Source organism: Brassica oleracea, chromosome C1 (assembly GCF_000695525.1).
Source record: "Brassica oleracea var. oleracea cultivar TO1000 chromosome C1, BOL, whole genome shotgun sequence".
Taxonomy (NCBI): domain Eukaryota; kingdom Viridiplantae; phylum Streptophyta; class Magnoliopsida; order Brassicales; family Brassicaceae; genus Brassica; species Brassica oleracea.
Genome location: NC_027748.1, coordinates 22,709,029 through 22,715,702, shown reverse-complemented (window position 1 = coordinate 22,715,702; position 6,674 = coordinate 22,709,029). Strand labels below are relative to the sequence as shown.

At 36.9% G+C, this 6,674-nt stretch overlaps 1 protein-coding gene across 1 annotated transcript in view; it reads left to right on the top strand.

Annotated features, from left to right (window-relative positions):
- Window positions 1–5,985, top strand: part of LOC106313023 — a 19,122-nt gene extending 13,137 nt beyond the window's left edge. The window contains exon 9 of the transcript XR_001264315.1: window positions 5,497–5,985. The gene's annotated coding sequence lies outside the window, so the exon portion shown is untranslated. The remainder of the gene's footprint in view (window positions 1–5,496) is intronic.
- Window positions 5,986–6,674: the final 689 nt, after the last annotated feature.

Here is a 6,674-nt window from a genome sequence, read left to right as displayed (position 1 = left end):
GCTCGGTCGCTACGTAGCGACCGAGCCGTGCACGTGCTCGGTCGCTACGTAATGACCAGCTTGTGCGCTGGTTGCTACACGGCATAATCTGACGGAACATCACTTCTGAAAAATGCAACCGACATCAATCCTGTCAAAACCTCCGAGATTCCTACATGCAAACCGAACATCTTTTATGATAAAGATAAGCCCGAAGATGACTCAACCTTTAAGAAAGGCAAGAAACAATCAATCGGAGACTGAAGAGGAGAATCGATCGAACAGAGAACCACAAGAAACGATGATCAAACGGAACCGGGAGAACCCCGGTGATGGCCGGCGAAGACGATGTGACGGAATCATCCATTCCCGGAGACAAAAAACCGACGAAGAAGTGTTGTGAGAACCACCACTTCCCGGAGTCAAAAGCCCGAACCTTCGGGAGACTTAACCGGAATAATCCGGTGATGGGAACAAGTCGGCGAAAACTCCCCTTCTGAAAGATTGAATTTTGATAAGAAGAAGAGAAATCGAGAGAAACTCTCTCTTCCTAGAAAGAGAGAAGCCGACTCTAAGCACTTAGTAGAGTCACTTCATTTTTAAGAGAAACATGAAAATATATAAAAAAAAAACGCAAGTATCGCTCTCTCCCTCTCTCACGTTTTGTTCTTCTCCAAACACATTACAATATATATTATAATATTATAATAAACATTAATATAAAATATATTCTCACCTGATATAAATTCACAAGAAGTTGGTTAATTTGTGGTTTTAAGATTCAAGTGAGCCAATGGTTGATATTGTGATTCTTGCCAAGCCCAATTGACTAGTGATAATTAAATTTTATAAAGTTAATTTTTTGAGAGATTTATTTTTGTCAAAAATTTGCGAGGAAATTGCAAGGTATCCCTCCCAAACCCACACAAATTTGTGATGAGTTTTTCAGAAATCTTTTCCAATTTCTTAGTAAAATAGAACATGGGGTTGAAGGGTGTAATTTGGGGTTTTGTTTAATTTTTGGTGGACTAATATATATTTTATGTATTTGGTTTTCTGAAAAGTTATTTAACGTAAAAATATGTTTAAATCTTCCTGAAAATTTAGTTGACGTACATTGACTGTATAGATTATAGGGTTTTGATGTTAAGAATTTTGCAATATCAAATGTCGGGAATTGATTTCATAACCTTAGTCGATTAAGTTTCCAAAAAAATATTTATTGGTGTACATGTTAAAAATAAAATGTGTTCTCCAAAACCAAAATCTTTGATAAAACCCAAAACCGTTCAAGTTCTGTAAACATGAATTTGCGAGGGAACTGAGAGGGATCCCTAGAAAATCTGTCACAAATCCACATGTCTGTATTTTAGGGTTTTGTTATGTCTTCGGTGTACTAATTTGTATTCTCTGTATATGGTTTCAAAAAATAATTAAACGTAAAAAGTTTTTTAAGAACTTTTCGGCAAATGATTTGAAGTATATTGATTGTAAAAAAATAAAGGGTTGGTGTTTAGTACTTCGTAATATTAGTTCAAGTGCCTGAAATTGAATTCATAATCGTAGTTGATTATTTGTTTTTTTTCAAAAGTATTTATCGACATAAATATTAAACACTATTTGTTTCAATTAAGTATATTATATGACACCAAAAGTTTTGATGAAACTCCGAACCGTTCAAGTGTGGGAAACATAGATATATTAAAAAATTGCAAGGGTCCCTTGCAATTTTTTTGTAAATTTGCAAAAAAATTACGATGCACCATGATTAACAAGCAAATTCCCAGAAAATCCCATGCAAATTTGTGACAGATTATTTTTCTAGCAAAATTACGAGGGATTAGGAGGGGAATGATTAATTTTTTCGCAAATTTTTAAGGCAATATTAGAATTTTCTTCCAGATCCGTTGCAATTTTGTGAGGGAAAGATTCCCTTGCAAAATAAGTTTTTTTTTCTCTTGTAGTAAATATACATCAATCAATATATCAGCTACCAAATCATGTAACAAACCATGTATCATCTAACACACCATGTAGAGTTGCCAATTTGGAAGGCAATCTGCGGGCCAAGTGAAACACCCCAACCCGGAAATATTTTAAAAATACTTTCAAATTTTGAAGTAAAGATCGAGTCAAATTTTGACAATGAAATAAAGAAACACTACTACTTTATTAATGAAATACAAGACAAATACTGAACAATGTTTTGTGTACGGGAAGAATATCTTTATCCAAGTTCAAAATGATGTTTCCCGATGGTCTTTATAGTCTCGCACTCCGGTCCACACAATTAACCATATTTGCATCGCACAAGGAAGCATGAGTATACAAAATTACTCAGTGAGGACGCTTAAAACCGCCCACATGCAACTCAATAATAAAATAATCAAATTCCACGTTTCATTCTAACAACCTAGCAATATCATTCGATCAACCTAGAAATTTGTTTCCATCATTCGTGACTTAACCATTTTCCAGTTACTTATCCATTTTCATGCATTCAAACCTAACGACCTAACATCCGGTTATATTATTCCTTTACTTTAGCATTTCTTAATATTCTGACCCGAAGGTCCATCAACCTGCGTCCGTAGCCAAACCTGCGTCCGTAGCCAAACCTACGATCCGTCGGTCCATTACGGTCCTTAGTCAACCTGCGGCCGAAGCCAAACAGTGACCTGAAGGTCCATAACGGCTCGTAGCCAACCTGCGACCCGAAGGTCCATAAAGGCTGAAGCCAACATACATGGTCATAAGCCAAAACATGATCATAACATCTTTAGGGCTCTAAGCCAAAACATACTTTCCTTATTTAATTTCATTTCTTAATCATGTACTTTAGTTTCAATCTTCTATTCCCGTAATTTTCTTAATTATTCTCATCCTTAATTCATTTCTATAACGTTTTCCACTTAACATACCCATTCTTTTCAAGATCAATTCTACATTCGTTTACGCAAACATATCCATTTAAGCATATCATCGTCACAACAAACTAACATGCAATTATCCTAAGGAGGTAAGAAGATTCTTCGATCCTAGAGAATCATCTTGAAGAACGATAAATGAATTTTCCATAAATAATTCTCCTAACACATAATCTTCATCCTAACGAGCCAACTCTGACCAATATACAAATTACTAAGCTGCCATAAATCACACCCTCATAATCTTCGTCCTAAATCTCTAGGATTCGAAGACTCTGAACTATCTAGTGTTTTTGACAAAGAACTCTTTAGCTCCTCCTCCTTCGACCCCTCTTCTAAAACTTCTCTTTCTATCAACTCGTTCCTGCTCTGACTTTGATATAAACACGTTTTTCTTGGTTGTGTGAAAATTGAAAGCTCAATGGGTCCTTAAGCTTCCTCACCAACCCAGCCACTTAATGCCAGTTTCCTTATTTGGATTGGTAAAAGATCCATCAATGGTTTGACTTGATATCTATGATTCTTTCCTTAGTGGACTCTCCCAGATCCGACCTTCCTTTTGTATAATCCCGCAATGATAGGTAGTCAAACTTTTCTTACTTGGAACCCGGTATTGTCCAGTAGCCGAACATCGCTTAATTGGCCTTGCGGTCTCGATATTTATTTACGTATGTTCCGATCATTATGTGATCGGTTTACTGTAAATAAGCCCATTTCAATCTCATTCAATGAGCTTATTATAGATCTGACACTTAGTTAAATAAAGCTTAGTCTTCCAACCATCATGAATCCAAGTGTTTCCACACCTAAAGAAAAAAAATACTTTTCCAGTAGAATTAAACCTCTCGCGATCTATCTCTTTTAAAAATAAAATACTCCGAGAGTGGGTCGTTACATCTAACCCGTAGAAAGCCCATGAATGGTAGGTTTTGGCAGAGATATTCTAGGCCCATTTTGGAGTGGGACTTGGGGGACAAGGCTCATGCGGTTTGGGCCATTGTGGGACGTGCCTGATTTGGCTTTGCGGGAAAGAAAGAACCCTCAAAACTTCCTCATTTCGTAGCTCCACCTGAAAAAAACAAGAGAGAGTGTGAGAAAAGCGATTAAAGTTCTCTAGAGTCACGACTTCCACCGACAAAACTCTAGGAGCTCCGTTGTAATACACCTGGTCTTAATGGATAAGTCAACAAAAAGTCAATAACTTGGTATTGATCAGAAGTTGTAGTAGTATGACATTAGAATACATGATTAGAGGTTTGGTCGAAGAAGATTGAAGATTGGTCGAGTCGAAATCGAATTGGCCAAGGAGAAGACCCGAGGATGCGATATGGATCAAAATAAGACTCAATACTAATCATCAATGTGGATCAAAATAAGACATTTGGTCAAGTAAGGATCCAGTTGGTTTGAGTGGAATGGCAAATGGTCGATAAAGGTTTTGGAGATGGTCGACTAATATTATTGGTAATGATCGAAGGATGATATAAATCCAGGAGTTTGGGAGTCAAACTAGGAACATATCCTAAGGTATTTTGAGGAAACGCCATGGTGTTTTGTCCAGGAAAAACTAAGATGGTTTGGAGGAACCTAGGTTTGGTATCGATATGGTCGAAATCGGCTAATTGGGTGAGATGAAAGCCAAATAAAGATGTGCAAGCGTGATCTATAGATTCAATAGTGTCTTACAAAATTATGAACTCTCAAATCATGTGAAGAAAAGTCATGAAATGTTAACCAAGTTCAAAGGTGCAGATTGTGCCACATGGCACTTCCCGGTCCGACGGTTGAGATCAAGCCATGTAATAAAATTCTTTCAATGCAAGGTAGGATGTGGATTAAATAAAGAGATTTTATGATGAAAAAATGAAGTACAAAATATGCAAGGAGGGCTTCTAGACATCAAGATTCTTTTTGTTCACAAAATGAGAACATTTTCATCTAAGGGAGAAATGAGTGAAAATGAATAATTAGGAGGCAACACACGACATCTAAGGAATAAATAGGACCTTTAGGGACTATTTAGTCAGTATGAAGCCACATTAGAAAAGGTTAATTGCATGGATATGTTCATTTACCAAAATAGGTAAGAAAACACATTTGGTGCCAAGGAAGAAAACTTGGTGGAGATATGTCATGCACGAAGGAGGGAATGCATATGTTCATTGCACAAATGATAAGGTCTATACTGAGAATGATGAGCAGACCTAGGTCATAGGCTCAACACATGTTATGGTGAAGAGTGGATTTTGGACTGAAAATGGGATATGTGGCAACTTGACTTGGAGATCAAGTTTTTCAACAAAATTTTGTACAATGAACCTTGGTAAGTAAGAGCATCTGCAGTGATAAATTTATGTACCCTAGTCTCTTAACATAACTATATTAATATGGTAATAGATAATTAAAGTTTAATGCTTTAAAATTTGTTGTCTTGTATGAGAAATGACACATGTAGAAAACATTTCTCACAATAAGGTGTAAGTTTCTTTTTAACGAATCGATTCTCTTCCTTTTAGGCTTCTCATTCTTACTTTTTTCTTTTATATTAATACTTTTGTTGAGGTACTCATGCTAAATTTGACCATTACAGATGCCCTAAGTGGATTTTTTTCTAGAAGATGGGACGCAAAGGAGTTGTGAGTCATCAGTCTCCATTAATGCATGCTAAGAAGGCATTTTGTGGTGACACTTCAAAGGACACTTGTCAAGGCTTCCCCATGCATTCCCTGACTATAAGTACTCCCCTTGTCTTTAAATTAGAAATTTATAAACCCCAAAGATTAATTTCTCAGTCGTTCTTGTTGTTCTTGCTAGAGAGAGAAAGTAGTCAAAAACCAATAAATTTTCTAAGTGTGTGAGGTGAGTGTGAGGAGTCTTTGCAGTGGCTGATCCTTAGACTAGGATCCGCTGCGTTGTGTTAGAAAGGTTGGTAAGTTTTTAAATTTTCGTTTGAAAGTGTTCTTAAACCCTTGAGCCATTAGGCTTCGTAAATAGGTTTTGGTAAAATTAGGTTGTAAGCGGTTGGATGTATGTTCAGGCCATGATCGTGGCCTATCTTCTGAGTGAAGAACTACGTGAATTCTGGGGGATGCTTTTAATTTGTGTGAATTAACCGTGTGTGTTGCAGGAGAAGAGCTTAGATCGGGTGGGTCTTGAAGCTAAACCGAGAAGCGGTTTGTGTGTGAATCGTATGGGTGTGTGGTAGACCCCATGTGTGTGTATGATTATGTGATTGTGTGATTGTGATTGTCTGATTGTGTGTTGATGTTGGTACATGCTTGTGTGATCGATTGTGTAGTTATTTGCATGCTTGTCTAATAGTAGTGGAACAACATGCGTAATGTAGAAATGGTGAATCATACTTGTCTAGACATTAATAGTGAGTAGCATGCATTGAGTATTGTGATTATAGTATGCCTGTAGATATCGTGGTTAAGTAGCATGCAATGTGTAGTTGATTTGTAGCATAGCTATCTACAGATTGTGGTGATTTGCGTGTTGATTGAGTAGTTACTCTCACATGCCGTGAATTGTGGTATATGCATGTGTGATTGCATATTGGTTAGTCGATAGTACTGCATGTGTTGCATATAGTTGTGTGGTTGAGTCTAGTTTAACCATGTAAGTGGCTGCGACTAGTGTGTGTGTTGAGTGGTTGCATGTCGAGTCTTGCGTGACCATGTAGGTTAGCTCAGTGCCGACATTGACAATTTTGACAATTTAAAGGCTGAAAGAAACATAAAAAATAAGGCATATCAAAAGTAAAGA